Genomic DNA, 19,828 nt, shown 5'->3' on the forward strand with positions numbered 1-19,828 from the left:
CAATCAAAGCCACATATTTCCGGAGAGATAAACAATCATCTCACACTTTGTTTACATATTTCAATGCATTTCTTGACAGTATTTTTACCATTCTTTTTCTTCTAGTCGCTATCATGCATCCCAGTGCATTTATATGATCATCCAAAATCGGTCACATATTTTTACCACACACATTAATTATCACTTCATGGTGTTACCAAGGCAAGGTGAAAATCGCTTTAAAGGCAGAGCATAAATTGTCAGAAAGCCTTTGTTAATATCACCTGGGATAAGGGGTTGAGAAGAAACTGCATAATATACCGGTACAAAATTCGTGTTACTTGTAGTGGAGGGACAATGCTGCAGGTTGTTTACATAAGTAATAGCTTCCGTGCCCCATAGATAGCTACTGATGGCTCTGTCAGCTGAAAAAGAAGCTAAGATACCTAGCCCTACCTAACTCGCCTTTCAGTTCCGCTTCTACAGCATTCTTACTTGTGTATGACTACCTCGCGTGCTACATATAAATCACTGAAACGATTCTGGGCAATCTATCTACTCGATCGAAAAATAAAAGCCACTGATCTTCTTTTATTATTATGTAAAACTTACGATAAAAAATGATGAAAGAAAGCCTTGTACCCTTGTTACTGTTTATCTATAACTGTAGCATTTCCATCACCAAATCAGAAGTGATTTTCCCGATTACACACAAATTCTCAGTCAGTGATTTTCAATTACTAGATGGTGATGCTCGCTCCATAGTTCTGTTGGCTATCAAAGCTAGAAGTTTTCTATTCGGAAATTTCTCTTGGAAAGCAGAATAACTCTCTAATCAAAACTTAATACCAATGTTGCAGTGTAGGACACGGCATCGCTCTGTACATTCCTCGCACTCGCGATTAGTTACACAAAGCCTGAACACAACAGGAGTAATTTCGTGCACTCAAATAGGATGCTTACACATTAGCAAATGTAAATCGCCGAGGAATGAATACTCACTCGTCTAAGGTTGGACACTTTTCCTCCATTTACAACTAAAGCTTTTCTGAGATACACTGACATACGCTGTTCGCCTCAAGCTCCACCAACGAACCGATTTCTAATGTACGTCAAGAACGGCGCTTCTAAATTGTATTTTGCGATCGGGATTAACGTGAAAAGTATCTGTTTTGGTCCACTTTCATTCTTATCCGTCTATCTTTGCTTATTATTACGTTAATGGGTTATACAGTTGTCTTCTGCACCATTTGATAAAATTCTTGTAAAGGGAATACGTATGGAGCGAGCACTTTTAATTCACTTTGATAATCAGTAACCTCTTTCCATCCTCATCTTGTACCTGAACGGTATCTGTAAATATGAATGTGTAAGTGAATGACCTTAGAACTATACCCGTTGGGTGACAGAGTTTCAGAGTTTACTCTCTCGTCTTTTTAGAGCTCCATCTTTTTAGAGCTCCTCCAAAGATACCTGGCAATATAGTTACCTCCTCATTCTCAGCTTTCCCATCCTTTCCGTCTCTACAGTTGGCTAGAGGACACTATCGCTTTCTGAAAAAAAAAAAATCAACGGCAGTTTGCCAGCGCTTTTTTAACTTGCTGTGGGATGCGGAACCGAGCTGTCTTTGTTCTCCAGAATATGGCTGGGTGTGATTTCATTTGAGTTAGGTTTAAGAGTAATTTCCCTTTAGAAAATCATTCAGCTGTTTCAATTATGCGTTCGGATATGATTTTGATTTTATTCGTGGTGTAATTCCTCTGGATTTACTGTGAAATGAGTACATTTAACATTGCCCTTTGTTCTGATTCGACACAGCCACGTGCCTGCAGCAATTGCGCCTGTTAACTTGATTCTCTTTGCGCGCATCTACAAATTAATATCTCCTAACTCACTAGCATTTCGTGTCGATGGATCAGGTATTTTAAATTAATCGTCTACAGTGATCTACCAGTGTATGCTTCCCTTTTCTTTATCATGGATTTTCTAGTAATTTCCCCTGTGCTGGTTTTTAAACCATTATGTCGCACGATCGCCACGTCTGATGAAACTTACTATTTCGAGGTCATCCCCAATGAATAGACGAAAATATTCTTCTCATAACGAATCCCTGTTAGTGTGGGAGAAACCCAGAGTAAGTAAAGCTATTGACTTTGACTTTAGTGGGAAAGTTTTGACGTCGAATTATACTCCACTGCAGTTGAACCTGCTTTCTTTTATCTATATGCACTCATGGCAATGAAATAAAGTACTGAAGTTCTTAGTACCTCTACGATGCACTTGATTACGAGAACACAGATTGAATTATTCTCCCTTTTATAGAATTCCATATTTTTCATACCCACATCCTCACAAGTCACGTATGGCGCAAGTCCCACTGAGACTCTGATACTTGATGCAGTGTAATTATTACATTTATTAAGGGACCATTTTTCTTTCAATATTGATTCAATAATTTTTATGTACTCTGCATAGGTTTTCAGATTATTGTAGTGAATTCTCATTTGGCAAATTTTAAAGCCTGTCACACATATTCATATCCTATGTAAACCCTCTAGTGATCAATAGCTCATGGTTCTGAAGAGACAAAGTAATAGATTGTCCGATGCTTCTCACCATGAGTACAACAGATTACTTAATGTGTATTTCATCTCCCTGTTTTCGCATTGTATCATCATCATCAATTCGTTGCGTAGTCTAAATTCAAAGCTAAATAAGGAATCTTCGCTGCCAGGAATGGACGGCATTGCAGGCACGGTACTGCTGAATGGTACGCAAGCAAAAAATAAATAAATTACTGTCTCCCCCACCCCGCACTTTCAAGCCCGGGGAAGGCAGGAAGTCCATGTTTATGCGTCAGAAAGTGGGTCTGCTAAGGTATGGGAAGTGAAACCCTTATAACTGACACAATAATGGAGAAAGTAGCAGGCAGCTTTCACCTACCAACACCTCCCAGGATACTTGAAATAAAAACTACTAACGCAGAGGTTGGAATACAACTGCAATTGTAAGGTTGTTTTATTTAGAACACTTTTATTTAGAAAACTATTAGAGTGCTTTCAGGAGAGTTAAAAGTGCCAATCGCTGGCCCTTCTCTAGCTTGATTGAGGTCAATTTGGAAATATATTAACGTCACTGATTTCCTTTAAAATCTTCATAAATCTATAATATTTTGATTTAAGTAGATCCAAAAAAATCCATTTACAGTACAAATCCAAAATATTCAACAACGAAAGTTACAGAAGATAGAATCTTTTAAGTTGGCCATTGATAAAATGTGTCTAATCTGCTCTGCATACGCGAAAAATCTTATACGTACAGTTTTTTTTTTTACTTATCTTCTTCGAATTCGTTATATATTCCTGAATGAAGCATATGTATCCACTGCGCTATTTAAAATTTCCGAGGGTACATTGAAAATGATACATAGTCTGACAGTTTCAATGAATTTTATATATTCGTGTATAAAAGTAACGTTAAAGTTAAAGCAGTCTGAAGTCCTAGGAATTACATGTCTGAGCTAGATATCATCTTTATATCTCAACACATTATGAATATTTTGTGTCATGGTTTTAAATGAATTACAGAAACATATTGAATGATTCTCCTCGAAATTGATAACTATAGCCTAACTATACAACCAATGTGAACACGAAAATAAAATTTATATCTCATCATAAAACCCAAAATTATCAGATAGTATTGTGCAATATGTTGAAACTCAGCACGCTTAGTGGTGTGCTTTCACCCGAGTTGTTACTTCCATAAACTGTAAACAACAAGTCGTCAGAACACCTGAAAGAACACGATTAACCAGCCGCGATGAGACAACCTGAGAGATTTCACCAGACTTACTTCCTTACTTGGAGGATTTCCATATTCATGTTATGCCAAATATTCGCCCGATCTTTGAGTGTGTCCCGCTATAAGCTACAGTATCCTGCTCACAGAGAGCTTCCACTCAATTGTTTCCTTTCAGCCTGGTTCAATTATTGTTGCTCTTTTAGTAACATACTTGTCAATAAGTTCAAAATGGTTCAAATGGCTCTAAGCACTATGGGACTTCACATCTATGGTCATCAGTCCCCTAGAACTTAGAACTACTTAAACCTAACTAACCTAAGGACATCACACATCACCCAGTCATCACGAGTCAAGAAGTATTTCACCTACAGAACACATAGTTGGGACTTACATGAGACGTTGACACAGAGTTTTCACAGAAACGCGTTTCCTTCCCATATATGGCATCAAATTTCCAGCGAGCTTTACATAAGCTAAAAGATAAACAAGACTTCTTGCCCCCTTAATTTTTAAACATTGTCGTCGTATGGGTTTTCTTGGAACAGCTACTTCCATCTCAAGAGCATTATGGCAATGACTCATCCTTAGTTAAGTGGAATCGGGGGATACTGTGCCATCGCCACTATTTAATATTCAAACTTTACGTCCCTTACCACTAACGCTGAGACGTTTAGAGCCTTTCACTTGGCTATTTCGATGGGATGGAGAAGCATGTAAGGTTAACGTTGTTGAAAAGCACCCAAGTGGGACTTGATTCAAACAGCCACATAGCGTACACAGTCACGTCAGGCCACGCCGAGCATCTGTGATAAAACATGCAAGTTGAGATGGGTGCTAGCCAAGGCACAAACTTCTCTTCTCCCCAATCCTATTCAATACCTCCTCATTAGTTATGTTTCGCTCCTTGTGTTTTACCCCTGCCACCTTCAGAATTTGAAAGACAGTATTCCAGTTAACGTTGTCAAAAGCTTTCTCTAAGTCTACAAATGCTAGAAACGTAGGTTTGCCTTCTCTTAATCTTTCTTCTAAGATAAGTCGTAAGGTTAGTATTGCCTCACCTGTTCCAACATTTCTACGGAATCCAAACTGATCTTCCCCGAGGTCCGCTTCTACCAGTTTTTCCATTCGTCTGTAAAGAATTCGCGTTAGTATTTTGCAGCTGTGACTTATTAAACTGATAGTTCGGTAATTTTCACATCTGTCAACACCTGCTTTCTTTGGGACTGGAATTGTTATATTCTTCTTGAAGTCTGTGGGTATTTCGCTTGTCTCATACATCTTGCTCACCAGATCGTTGAGTTTTGTCATGACTGGCTCTCCCAAGGTCATCAGTAGTTCTAATGGAATGTTGTCTACTCCCGGGGCCTTGTTTCGACTCAGGTCTTTCAGTGCTCTGTCAAACTCTTCACGCAGTATCTTATCTCCCATTTCATCTTCATCTACATCCTCTTCCATTTCCATAATATTGTCCTCAAGTACATCGCCCTTGTACAAAACCTCTATATACTCCTTCCACCTTTCTGCCTTCCTTTCTTTGCTTGGAACTGGGTTGCCATCTGAGCTCTTGATATTCATACAAGTGGTTCTCTTCTCTCCAAAGGTCTCTTTAATTTTCCTGTAGGCAGTATCTATCATACATCGCTACACGGAACGCACTTGCCAAACTGTTTATAGTTCAAAAATTTTGACGGATGGACTTATAATTCGCAGTTACTGATTTTTCTCTGCTATGTGAATGGATCTAATCCAATAAGAGTCAGTTACGATGAGAAATATTAGTGTCTTGATCAGTCATTATTACGTAATTGTTCACAAACTGCTACTGCATAAATTAGTGAAATAAATTTTGTTAGAAGTTACCTTCATAGATGTCGAATTAGAAAATGTAAGTATATACTGCAGTAAAGAGGCCCTGAAGTTCATCTCCGCTCTGGACCCCACGCGATCTGAAACCGTGTCATACAGGTAGTGAATAGTGGGCGATCAGACAGTTTGGCACGTGCGTTCCGTGTAGCGATGTATGATAGTTTCTGCTGTATTAACAGTAACCATGCGATACTGCTAGAACTCAGATTTGAGATGGGATGCCACAGGTAGTTCATGAAATTAGTTTCCTTATAGTTCGAATGTATTCTGTGTCGCGACTCAGGAGGCAGGTAACGGAGATCATTGCACATCAAGACTCTATAGCACTAAGAATATCTGCTACAGTAAGACATTCCTCAAGCCGCCACCGTGGTTGAAGCTCCATACACGGTGGGTCAGGCACTTCCAGTCAATTGCTGCTTGGCATGCGACAAAGAAGGCTATGACTTGTAAACTGATTCACTGGCAAGGGCTGATGTTGAACACATGTCTCGTATGGACAAAAGGACCAATGCTCTCTGCAGCTGAATGACTTTCAAAATAGGAGAGTACAACACATCTACGTGTACATCTACATCTACATAGATACTCTGCGAATCACATTTGAGTGCCTGGCAGAGGGTTCATCGAATCGCCGTCACAATTCTCTATTATTCCAATCTCGTATATAAATGGTTCAAATGGCTCTAAGCACTATGGGACTTAACATCTGAGGTCATCAGTCCTCTAGATTTAGAACTACTTAAACCTAAGGACATCACACACAGCCATACCCGAGGCAGGATTCGAACCTGAGACCGTACCAGCAGCGCGGTTCCGGACTGAAATCTCGTATAGAGCGCGGAAAAAAAGAATACCTATATCTTTCCGTGCGAGCTCAGATTTCCCTATTTTATTATGGTGATCGCTTCTCCCTATGTAGTTCGGTGTCAACAAAATATTTTCGCATTCGGAGGAGAAAGTTGGTGATTGAAATTTCGTGAGAAGATTCCGCCTCAACGAAAAACACATTGTTTTAATGATGTCCACAACAAAGACTGTATCATTTCAGTGACACTCTCTCCCCTATTTCGCGATAATACAAAACGTGCTGCCCTTCTTTGAACTTTTTCGATGTACTCCATCAATCCTACCTGGTAAGAATCCCATACTGCGCAGCCGTATTCTAAAAGAGGACAAACAAATGTAGTGTAGGCAATCTCTTTAGTAGACCTGTTACATTTTCTAAGTGTCCTGCCAATAAAATGCAGTCTTTGGTTAGCCTGCCCCACAAAATTTTCTGTGTGTTCTATCCAACTTAAGTTGTTCGTAATTGTAATTCCAAGGTATTTAGTTGAATTTACGGCCTTTAGATTTGACTGATTTATTGTGTGACTGAAGTTTAACGGATACCTTTTAGCACTCATGTGGATGACATCGCACTTTTCGTTATTTAGGGTTAAATGCCAATTTTCGCACCATACAGATATCTTTTCTAAATCGTTTTGCAATTTGTTTTGATCTTGTAATGAGTTTACTAGATAGAGTCATATGCAAACAACCTAAGACGGCTGCTCAGATTGTTTCCTAAATCGTTTATATATAACTGACAGTTTTTGGGATATCTTGCATCCAGGGGATAGGCAAAATAATGTGAACACCTGCACGTACTTGGGAATGGTTTATTAATAGGGAGTTGGAGCCCCATTTGCTCGTAATACAGCTGTGATTCTTCTTTGAATACTGGAGTATAATTATAGTATATTCTCTAGTGGAATGTTATGCCTCTCTTCGATCAGAACCTATTCTAACTCCTGTAGTGACAAGGGAGGCGGAAATCTGCTCCGGAGTCGGCGCTCGAATAGCGACCACAGGGGTTCGATAACGTTTAAGTCTGGGGACTATGCTGGCCAGGGAAGGCGCTGCAGTTCAGTTGCATGCTCCTCATACAACGATTGTACTGTGCTGGTAGCGTGAATGATTGCAATATCGTCCTGAAATATGGCTTCATTGTTGGGGAACAACATTTGAATCATCGAGTGCACATGATCACCTAAAATATTCACTTAATCGTTGCTGTAACACGGCCTTTGAGAGTAATTATGCGACCAGCAGGATACCATAATATGGCTGCCCACAGCATCACACTTCCACCTCCATGGTTAACCGTTTTATGCTTCTTTGCGTTGGTTGTCGTCACTAATGGTTTCGGTATAGCAGCTCATCCGTGAATATTCGCTTTATGGAGTCCTCGACAAACAGCGTCGATAGATACGGGGACTCGGAAGTGGTTGTTAAGCTCTGCAGTCACTTTAGCCACCGTGCTTTTGTGTTCTTCTGTCATAATTCGTGTTAACGTACGAAACTCCCTGTTATTTAGCATTGATTTGCACCCACTATTACGTTTACACGATGATGTCTTTCCATGTTTTGTGTAGGCTATCATGACTGTTGAAACAGTTGCTCTTGAAACATTCAATAAATTGGCTGCCATGGTTACTGATGCTCCAACTAATAGGACTCCCTTATTCTGCCCTCTTTGGAACACTGTTGGGTCTTTCACTGCACGTCGACGTCGGCCTCTGAATGCAAATACGAAGTGTGCACTACTCGTAAACAACCTGCACTCATACCTAGTCCATACTGAACACACACAGTCCAGCGCGACAAGTGCCTTACCGTCAAACACAACCAACCCATGACTACCACTGTTCACAGTATTTCGTCTATCCCCTACAGTTATGAACAGCTGAAACAAAGACATCTGCTATGTTGGAAAAAGGGCAGTGTTGTAGTCACATTGAATGGAATGGAGAGGCACGTCACATTAATTGTGCTGTCGGCTGCTGAGAAGAATGCGTGCTACAGCAAACAGCAGCGAGTCGAGTGTGCATAGTGAGATAGTCTAGAGCCGAAAAACACACAGTTCTAGAAACGTTCACATCAACGCAAGTACTGTGACTGACTTGGAGCATAGTAGATCGTCTAGAGCAGGAAAACACGCAGTTCCAAAAACGTTCACATCAGTGCTATTACTGTGACTGACTGAAATAAACTTTTGATGCTAATCTATGTGTACATTATCTTTTATCAGTTCATTGCAGCGGTGCCTCTTTTTAGGACTTGTGAATCAAATCAAATAGTTCGATCTTCTTCATGGTTTTGGTTTGTCCAGCACGGTTATTTTGAAACCAATTTATCAGATGAATTCCGACGACTTACCGTGAGGCTGGTTTCTTTTTTAAACGCTTTGCTAAGGAACGTTATCAAAATCTATTAATTGCTTCACTGGTTCTCGGCCGTCGCGTCGGATAACGTTACGACAGCTGCTCGTCATATACACATGTTTACTCACGGCTTGGTGCAGCAACTCGCCAATATATGCGCTGTCTCACTAGAAATGCACAACCGCTAATAAATGGGGCTGTAAGGTCATCGTAGACGATACATAGAGCACGGCGGCATCCAGTTCCTCCTGCCGGTGAAACGGTCCGCAGTCTCCACATGTGCGACGAGGGAAGCGCGGCCATAAATCGCGGCCAAACGATCGCGTGGACAGTATGCTGGCGGCCATCTTAAGTGAGAAGACTGCGATTCCTTGTCTATGTTGACTCCTTTTTTTCGTTCTTCTGCAGCCGACGATGCCTTTGTGCTGCCAGTGCTGGTTCCCATGTCTTGCTAAGTTGAAATCCTGTATCTCTATAAATCTGGTAGTTACTTAATCGTATTTCCACTGCTTCTTTAATGACGGACTCCCAGTAATTGGAGGTGAACGAGTGGATCATTGTCTCTCAGTGGTTCATTCTATGTCCCGTGTCGACATAATGTTCAGCCATAGCAAACATTTCGGCCTGACCCAGTCTGGTGTGATGTCTATATTATGCGCATCTATCTTTAACAGTGCGACGCGTCTGGTCAGTGTACGATTTCCCACACTGGCAAAAGATTTTATACATCCCTGGTCTCCATAGACTTACGTTGTATTTAACAGAACCCTTTTTCGTTTGCACTGGGGCTGAATGCCGGGAGACACTATTTGTTTGGTGTGTCTTGAACAGCTTGCCAGTCCTAAAGGACACGTCGGCAACATAGGTTAGAAAAATTGACCTCGTGGAGTTCTCCGTCTCTCCTGCCTTCACTTGAGGTTAGTGCGTGCAGGTTGAAATGCTATTCCAATTTATATAAAATGGATAATCTGATAAGCAGATTCGTAAAGCATTTCTAATCTATATTGATAGCATGTTCTTTAAGAATGGCAAGCTGTTCAAGAAACATCGAACAAAATGAATCTTCAGCCCTTCGTCGTGAGTGCGAACGATGCAGAGTTCTGTTAAACATAACCTAGGTCTAGGTAGACCAAGGATGTATAGAATCACGTGGCAGGGTGGGAAGTTATACACTGGCCAGACGTGTCGCACTGTTAAAGACAGATGCGCTGGGCGTAGACATCACACCCAATTGCATCAGCCAGAACGCTGTGTTGGCGTGAGACAGCCTGAACTGCGGAGGGACAAATATCGTTTTGCCCGCTTCCACGTACTGGGTCTCTGTCAATAAAGGAGCAGTCGAAATACGTCTAACGACCTGATTAATAAAGACATAGGATTTCAATTTAGAAAGGGATGGGAATCAGCTTCGTCGACCGCAGAAGAACGAATCCAGTGAGTTAAGACAGGAGACTAAAACCGGACGCCAACACACTGCCCGCGCGACCGCTTGCTCAAGATTTACGGCCGCACTTTTCCCACGTCGTGCGTGCGAAGACTGTCGCTCGTTTCTCCAGCAGGCGGCATTGGATGTCGACGTCTTCTATGGGCTGTCTACCATGACGTTATACCCCGACCCATTTGTGCCTGCGCTTTTCTGGTGAGCCGGCCCATATATTTGCGAGCCACAGCATCAACACGTCAGTAAGCACCTGATGATGACGAGAAGCTGTCTCGTTGAAATATTGTGCAGCTTTCTCACCGTTATCCGACACGACACTCGTGCACCACTGGATCAATTTTTACGACGATAAAATCTCATACAGCAATTATTACACTACGCTTTCGTAGATGGAGGAGCAATTTTTTCCGCATCTACTTCTCGAACCTGGAAAGTTTTAGTTTTCATGTCCTCCACTGGCATTTTTGGTTCTAAGAACCGTTTCTGCTTCGTTGATTGCTGTAATGTTTTCATTCTCCCAGAAGATGCAAGACTAATCTCAGCAATGTTTCTATTCAGTACAACTGTGAAACATTACGTTTGGCCAGCCGAAGTGGCCGAGCGGTTCTAGGCGCTTCAGTCTGGAACTGCGCGACCACTACGGTCGCAGGTTCGAATCCCGCCTCGGGCATGGATGTGTGTGATGTCCTTAGGTTAGTTAGGTTTAAATAGTTCTAAGTCTAGGGGACGGATGAGCGTAGATGGTAAGTCCCATAGTGCTTAGAGCCATTTGAACCATTTTTGAAATGTTCTGTAATGACTTATCTCATTCCTGCTGAAGTTATAGTAATGAAACTTTTATTATTCGTATATTGCCGTCTTTTTAACAGGAGTGCAAAGAGAAATTCTGTTTTTTATACTTTTTTCTTGTTACAGTTCTTAGATGTTCTCCATCATATGAAATAGATCACAGACTACTTTGGACATTATATATTTAAAATTTGGTGCTCTAGTTCTCTGATCACATGATTTCGTATCGTTCTTCGCCTTCTTTCGCCTGCTTATTCTTGCGATCTGAAAACATCAAGGAGCCAGGAGAAATAACCCCGAGCACTACGGATAGACCATTTTCTCAATTAAGTAAGTACTGTTCTTCCCAAATGAATAATGCAACTAAAGCAAAACAGGAGAAACAACATAAATAATTATAAAATATAATATACGAAAGTGGAAAACGGAGAGAAAAGACGGCGAACAACGAGACGCAACACAGCAAGGCTGACAGATTGTTTACGGGTGTGGGGAGAGGGGGTGACGGAGGGTGGGCGGGGCGGGGAGGAGAAAGTGTGGGGGGAAGAAACTGTTTCTGCGCTCGCTGCCTAACGCCTGAGATTTTTCTGGACTGCCTGAAGTACTGGTGGCCAACGTGGCAGTAAGGCGTGGAAAAGGCACGAAGCATAATGTGACGGCAGTTCATCAAGCCAAGAGGGTACCCAACACTTGATAATGATAAAACTTCTTCGATAGTCGTGCATGCATAGGGATTTTTCAAGTCATTCGAGAAAGTACCGTAAGTATGACTATTCCGGAAAACTGCCGTGGACGGAATCAGCCACCGTCGGATACAAAACGGACCGCCGTCAACTATCGAGGATGGGACCAAGCCATTGATGGAAACAGTTCGTCACAACATTCGCACTGTAGAAAACCACTTCCTTGTTGTGGGGTGCAGACACCTCTGTCTCGTATATGTGCGTCTGCTCACAGCGCATCGAGTGGGACAGAGATCGTCATGGGTGCATGAACACAAGAATTATACTCTCGAAGCATTTAATATGGTCTCATAGACCAATGAATTGTATTTGGGGTGAACCGTGATACTGTTACAAACTTGCTAGCAGTCTGTAATCCAGCAGTTCACTTCAGCTACGTATTTGTTATTATTCTCTATGTTGTGAATAAACAGTACTGATCAATGGCAACAGCAATTATAAAATCAGTCGCATTCACCAACTCAAAGAGCTGCAGATTCGAATTGATATTTTTTCACATGACACTTTTTTATAGATTCTTTTGGTTATAATTTCCATCGCGAAAGCAGAATTTTATTGCGATCAGGAAATTAATTTAATAAGTTGTTTAATCCTCGTATGAATGAACAATGACTAATCGTTTAATGGATGAACGATGAAAATCAGTTACAGGAGACCTGACATATGATTTTCGGTGTTTCTGACGAATCGTATCTTGCTACTTAACAACTCATGATCGTATCATCAGAATCACGGGCTTTCAGCTACCTAATTCGGTCCAGTAACGAACTTCTACTTCGGTAAGCACCATTGGGCAACTGTGCGTCCATGAGCATCTTAGGAAACAGTCACTGACTGCTATCAAGGAGTTATTGAGCAGCACATGTATTATTTATGATTTCGTATGTATATACATGTGCTGCTGAATAAATGAAATAGATGTTTTACCCACTTCACCTCTATTTATTAAAAATTGTCTTCACTAGTAGTGCGTGTTGATGAGTGTATACTGACGAGCTAAAAATTATGATCACCTGTTTAATGTAATGTAAGTCGACCACTGCCAACGACAGTAGCACACAAACAGCAGATCAGCTTCCTCGTTGCTGAGAAGAGAGTGTAGTATTAACAATTAGCAAAATTAGCTGCTAATGACTCACCATATGCATCAGGAGGGCGACAGAAATTGAGTGTCTGGGAGGTGCAGAGATCAATTTCTCTTAAATGTATGTACTACATTTCACAAAATGGACATCGTCAACATTCAAGGAATGTTAAAAACAAATCATTAACTTACACTAGGTACACAGAATGGAAAATGACGCGCCACAGTGATCACAAGGGTTCGCATTATCAAGGTCGAAGGCGAACTCCTTGGGAGTTACAAACCATGTAGGACTTTCAGCTAGGTATCCACTTTTCAAGAACGCAAAAAAATCATGTTGGTAAAACGAGGTGATCAGAGCTAATGGAATATGATGGCATACAACCGAATGCGAACAGTCTGTCGTGGAGCTTATCGTGAAACTGGCTGTCCTTTAAGGCTTAGCTGCAGATAGTGCGATAATATGGTTTATAGACATGAAAAAAAACATCCAGAAGCTGAATTTGTCCAGTGGTTCCTGGTTGTATGAATAACACACTCTTCAGGAGGTACCCTTTGTTCTAAACGAATATGATTTTTATACAGATACCAGGAATCAGGCAAAAGCAATTGTTTTGACCAGCTATTGGATAAAAACAGTGTACATACCATAGATGTAGTTCTCTTTGGCCCATTTCTCCACTCTTGCTTGCTGTGACGTAAATATTTCCTACTGCCTTGCAAAATGACGCACACGAGAAAGAATCGTAGGGGACAGAGCACCTCCACCTTCTCGCAGCACAGTAAATATCTTTCCAGCCAAATTATCATCCAGATTAACAGTCGGCATAATTGTCTACGAATACTTTTAAGTCACTGATATTATCTGATCTCTAGGTGCCTCTAATTTATGGGTGCCTTTGAAATGAATTTTCTCTTCAAATCCTGACTGGTCGGAGTTAAAATCCAAATCCTTACTAAACGATAGGACAAGTTTCTTTATCTCGCCCACAATGCTGTGCATCGTCAAGTTGCCAATTTGTGTGAACATCCGTTGTCTTACATCCTCCAATTCTGTAGTAATGTTTGAAGTTATGCAACCATCCACTCCTTCCCTCGAAATCATTATAAGCAATTTCACGTGCAGTTTGCTGTGGATAATGAAGTACACCACTATCGTCCATCTTGCTCTAAATTATATCGAGTATCCTTGAAACGTGCAAATACCAGTTTTTGTAACAAATGTGCCTTATTCTCCCTCGAATATCTGTAGTTTTTCTTATGCACTGCAAGGTCATATTACTGCGGACTTATTCGAAATGTGTCAATAATTTATTTTTACTATGGTGTGGATGATTTTTCATGTACGTAATTACGTTTAGTACTCCCTCCTCGAACAACGACTGTTTGGCTGTTTGGTGATGACGATTCTCTAATGGCGAGCATGGAGGAGATCGAGGACACAGTGGTATAATGCATGCGATATGACCACCCTGCGAACATCTGAATCACTATGCAAAAGGATGACGCCACTGCGGAAAAAAAGACTGTGCCGACGATCCCAAGAATGCTGGATTTCCACATCGTGAACACTACGATGACTGGTCGGCCAACCTGCAGCGATTTGGCGATGGAGAGCTTGCAGTGTCGGATCCAGCACGGTGGCCTGCCGTACTGCATCGGCATCCAATGGAAGGGCATCCAGAGCTGTGTGGTCCGCAGCTCGTGGTCGTGCGGTAGCGTTCTCGCTTCCCGCGCCCGGGTTCCCGGGTTCGATTCTCGGCGGGGTCAGGGATTTTCTCTGCCTCGTGATGACGGTGTTGTGTGATGTCCTTAGGTTAGTTAGGTTTAGGTAGTTCTAAGTTCTAGGGGACTGATGACCATAGATGTTAAGTCCCATAGTGCTCAGAGCCTCCAGAGCTGTGTCTACGTTCGGTTCCACATGGAAACAAACGAAGGGGGAGGCGTCAAACTTACTGTCCGCCCCAGCAGGTACCCAGGAAAGGAAATCGGCGTTGGCGCGCCATTCGTAGATGCGATAGACAATACTAAAGTCGAACATCACCAAGAAGAGTGCCCAACGCTGGAGGTAGTGCGCTGTCCTAGTGGACACTGTGGCACCAGGGTGAAACAAAGAAACCAAAAGTATGTGGTCGGCCTGCACAGTGAAATGAAGCCATTCACGGAATCGTAGAATTCTGTCTCGGCGAAAACCAGCACCAAAGCTTCCTTTTCAGTTTAACTGTATTTGGTCTGAGTGTCAATTTCTTGGATGCAAAAGCCACCGATCTCTGAACGTCGTCGACCACTTGCGAGAGGACTGCACCGAGGTCTTAGTTCAGTGCATTGATGGTGACAGTGAGGGGCAGGAAGGGTTGAAAGCGGCCACACAACAGGGGTAGGAGAGAGCCGACTTGAGACTTGTGAAAGCCTGCTGACATGCCGCGTCCCAAACCCAGTGCACACCCTTGCACAACTATCTGATCAGGAGGGCCGAAATTTCGGCGTCGTGGGATATAACACGACAATAATAGTTATTTTGACCAAGGATGAATTTCAGTTGCTTCACGTTGGTGGGAGGCGACAGGTTTTGAATCACCACGACACACTCCTTAGAGGCATAGAGACTGGGGACATCAATCATGAACCCGAGATAACTTACGTCGCTAACTTACGTCGCGCACAAAAAAGTCACGCTTTTCTCTCTAGCAATGTAGGTTAGCCTCAGTAAAAGCCTGAAACAGTTTATCCAGCTTGTCCCCCAGATCCACTGCGGACGTGCCACCGACGATGACATCGTCCAGATTATTTGCCGCACCAGGCACCTGTCTTATGAGGTGTTCCAAACAGTGTTGAAAAAAGGCAGGGGTGCTGGCAATGCTAAATGGGAGGCGGTTGTACCTCAAAAGGCGACATGGGGTATTGATGACTTGGATCTGCTGCAATTCCTCGCCCGATGGCAGCAGCAAATAAGCATTGCGCAAATTAATTTTGGCGAAAATGGTTGAGTCCAAAAGACGTTTCAGTGTGTCATGCACTGATGGGACAGGATATGCGTCGATTACGGATTGAGAATTTACCAAGACCTTAAAATCGCCACAGATACGTAAGCACTGTTCGGCTTCTCGACCAACACGATAGGCGTGTGCTCGATGGGAGAAAGGATGCCTTCATCTTATAAACGGCGAAATTCCACCTGGAGCCTGTCTCGGAGAGCAAAGGGAACCAGAAGGGCCTTTAAAAAACGAGGGACAGCAGAGGGAAGAAGCTGAACATGTGCGATGAAACCTGTCAACCCTTCACCCGTGGCGTGGAGGATGAGAACAACGTTTTGTATTTGCTGAGCAATGGGGCGAGGAGGGTATCCGAGGAGGGCATCAAAACCACCTGGATCTCGTCCTGCACTGACAAACCCAGATGACCATAAATGCCCACACCCAGACGGTTAGTAGCGCTGGGATAGCCGACCACCAAAAACTGAGTGATGAGGGAACGACCATTCTAGGAGATTTGTGTTGAAAAAACGCCGTCAACTGATATGTGGCGATTACTGAAACTACACAAGCTGCGAGGGTATGAAGACTAAGCTGGTGAGCCCAAGCGTTGTTATGTGGCAACAACCACAATCTAAATGGAAGATGCCGTGTCAGTTTGGACGACCGCGGGAATATACGTGACTTCAATGGAGGAAATGGGCTCCCCACTGCGGAATGATGGAGAATAAATGGCCGTCAATGGAATGAGAGGCTTCAAGGTCCTGCGGTGATGATTCTTGATGAGCCTGTGCGTCCACAGAAAGGGTGACGTCTACGCAGTGTTTCTGCAGGCCTGACACACAATGGCAATATGGCCAGTTCAGCTGCAAACGGTGCACCTTGCTCGCCGGTGGGGGCACTCCGATCTTTGGTGAGTCCGGAAACAGTCCAGACATGATGAAAAACAGGCGAACGACCTTCTGTCATTATGTACCAACAAACAGACGAGATTCCCAATCGGCGCTATGAAACTGGCCAGTCGGAAAGAAGATGGTTCGAGACGCGGCGGCTGGTGTCAGTGAGACTGGTCAAAGTCACGAATGATCCGCAGACATGTATCGAGGGACGGGTCCTGTAACTTCAAAATAGCCCTGGTCTGATGCGTGAAACACCGCCATATCGCTAATCAACGAAGAGGCATAAGACTGCTTGCAGCCAACGTTGGCGCACCGGTATTTGCAACCGCGGGAGAGACCCTGGAGCGTCGTAATCCATTCCATCAGGAATGGATTACGGGGACTTTCGACAAGAAAGAAAAGTCTGACGGACGGGGGTGACGTATATTTGTGCATCAAAGTACTCGAAAAGGCAGCCCTTACTATGGGTAAACGAGAGATCTCGATCTGGTTTCAACTGTTGAGTTAAAGGATACACCTGTGAACCGACTGTTGCTAAGAAAAAAAGCAATCTTCGATTTTAGTCGTGGAACCCATGTGCCATTAAATGTTGTTCCAACCATTCGGCATAATTTGCCCATTGTTTGACAGACCTATCGAATGCCAGATACTTTGGTGGAGACACGTGCAAAGTGTTCAATTTACCCGCGATGGGATCAACTCTATGACCTAACTCTTGCAACACTGGGGAGTGAGAGCGATGTTCTGACCTTGTGAGCGCTACCCGAATCTGCTGTAGAGTTTCCCTCAAGATCTGAAAAAATTCCTGTGAGGAGGCCATTTCGTTCGTTCGAGAATGAAAGTTTTATCCTCGTCGCCAATAGCTGTACTGTCCTGTTGACAGCAGGAAAGAACTAACAATCAAATCTGAACACACTTTATTTAACTAAAACGCCTTCTTGGTTCTGCAAGAACAACAAGAAGCACAACAGTTCTTGTGGTGGCAAAAGCTGGATAAGAATACAAGATAATGAAAGAAAAACAACCAAAATACTACTCTACACAAATGCAAAGTGGCGTTACACGCAACGAAATACAACTTTCCGCTGAAGGCTACTGCGAGCGTCTATTAAGCTAGAGCAGGTGTAGGTATCGGCCGGAGGAACACACTGCCGGTCTGACTCGGCGGGCATGTTTATCACACCGATTCGGCGGAGTGCTACATGTAATCCCATTACTTCCAATTGCTGGATCTCTGTCACGTGGCTTCTCACGAAATAGTATCGTGTTTATGTGGAAAGTCTGTTGTTGTTTACGTCCACTGGCGAGTTTTGATCTGAGCTCTTGAAGTGAGGTCGGCCACCCACCTTGCTTGTCTGTTGTGCAGACCCTGTAACTAATAAGGGGCCGCTACGATACTTCCTCCCATTTGAGCTCAGTAAATCACACATTAGCACTCTTCATCACATTTTCCATCTCTATCACTACACGCCAGTCACTTCCTGCTGCTTATGTGCAGTGATATATTCAAACACTTTGATGCACTAGCAGTTATATGTGGAAGCGTACAGCAGTAGCACACAGGGAGCAACTGGTATCTTATCATCCACTATATCTACCCTCTGTCCTTGCAGCATCTCTGGAATGTTCTGAGGTGATGTTGATGACACATATATTCTAGTACCGACGTGCGCCATGCTGCATGAGACACCTGGTGCACTTCTGCAAGTAGAGGACAGACTGGGTATGTTCGTCAGTGAATGACATTGAAATAGCAACTCCTTGTCCTCCCACGTGATGCTGACCAAATGCACTGCAGGATCCCACATGCTGGAGGTCACTGCTCCTGGTGCATGTCCTGACACACTGGAGGCCACAGAAACTGGTACAGGTCCCAAAAAGCAGGAGGTCAATGAAGGTCCCAACATGTCAGAGGCCTTTGCTACTGCTGCAGGCCGTGACACTCTGGAGGTCATCTCAGCTGTTGAACAAAGAAGAAGAACCAATACATGTAGGACCAAGAAAAAGAGATGGACAAAGAACAAGAAGCAATAGCAAAGGCATCTAATTAGGACTTACTCTTCCACTTTTTCCTATTCTGCTGGAGGTCGTTGGATGGTCTCAGTTCCTCCTGCTGTTGACATCTCTTGATCCTTCCACTTACTGATCAGTGAGCTGTCGCATGATCTCTAGTGGCTGAATGATGGAATAGCCTAGCCAGTCACCATACATCAAGGTGGAAACACACGTGCCCACACACGCGCACACACACATGCACACACACAATGTTTCTGCCATTATCCAGATGGAGAGGGGTGGTGACGGGAAGAGAGAGGTGGTGAGGGGAGGAGATGGGGTGGTGCGGGCTGGCAGTTTCCCGGAGGATGGGGATGAGACCATCCAAAGGGTTGGGGAATTCCCAAAGGGGACAGGGTAATTCAGTGATCAGTTTAATAAGTTAATTTAATATCAAAGTGCACCAGAACCCAATTTATCCCCCTTTTAATTAAATTATAATAGAAACCCTTTGGGTGTAAAGCAAAAACTACAAACTACTCTATGGAACGATCTTGGTATCCTTTTGTGTATAGATAGTCATTTCGTAATAGTCATTTTAAAAAACCAATTGATGGAATGATAGTTGAGATAGATAGTGGCTTTAGTATTAATTTCACAAGTTTACGTTCAGTGAATAAGTTAGTTGTATATTCTGCTGGCTGGGAAGGCTATGTCGTCATGAACCTGGTCTCTGAAACGTAGGTTGACTATTGACAAAGTAACAACGCCATTTTTTTTTATTCAGATGCAAATGTGACCGAATGCTACATACAATGTAAATAAAAGCAGAGTTTTTTCCTACTACGTGTGGTTCATATACATCTACAGCTCATTTTGGAATTTTCTTTTTTAATTGAATGTATCTCTTGTATAGCAAAGGGTGTATAAAACCACTCTGAGACTGGTCGTAAGTTGAATTTCCAGACCAAGTCTTCTTATTCTGAATGTGACGCATTATGTCGACTGCAACTAGAGTATTTGTATATATGTGTTACAGTAATCGGTGAA

The 19,828-nt window shown here is 42.9% G+C and overlaps 1 protein-coding gene across 1 annotated transcript in view; it reads right to left on the reverse strand.

Annotated features, from left to right (window-relative positions):
• Positions 1–19,828, reverse strand: part of LOC124612968 (glutamate receptor 1-like) — a 1,095,838-nt gene that overhangs the window by 287,651 nt on the left and 788,359 nt on the right. The window lies entirely within an intron of this gene.

The sequence above is a fragment of the Schistocerca americana genome, chromosome 4 (genome assembly GCF_021461395.2).
Source record: "Schistocerca americana isolate TAMUIC-IGC-003095 chromosome 4, iqSchAmer2.1, whole genome shotgun sequence".
Taxonomy (NCBI): domain Eukaryota; kingdom Metazoa; phylum Arthropoda; class Insecta; order Orthoptera; family Acrididae; genus Schistocerca; species Schistocerca americana.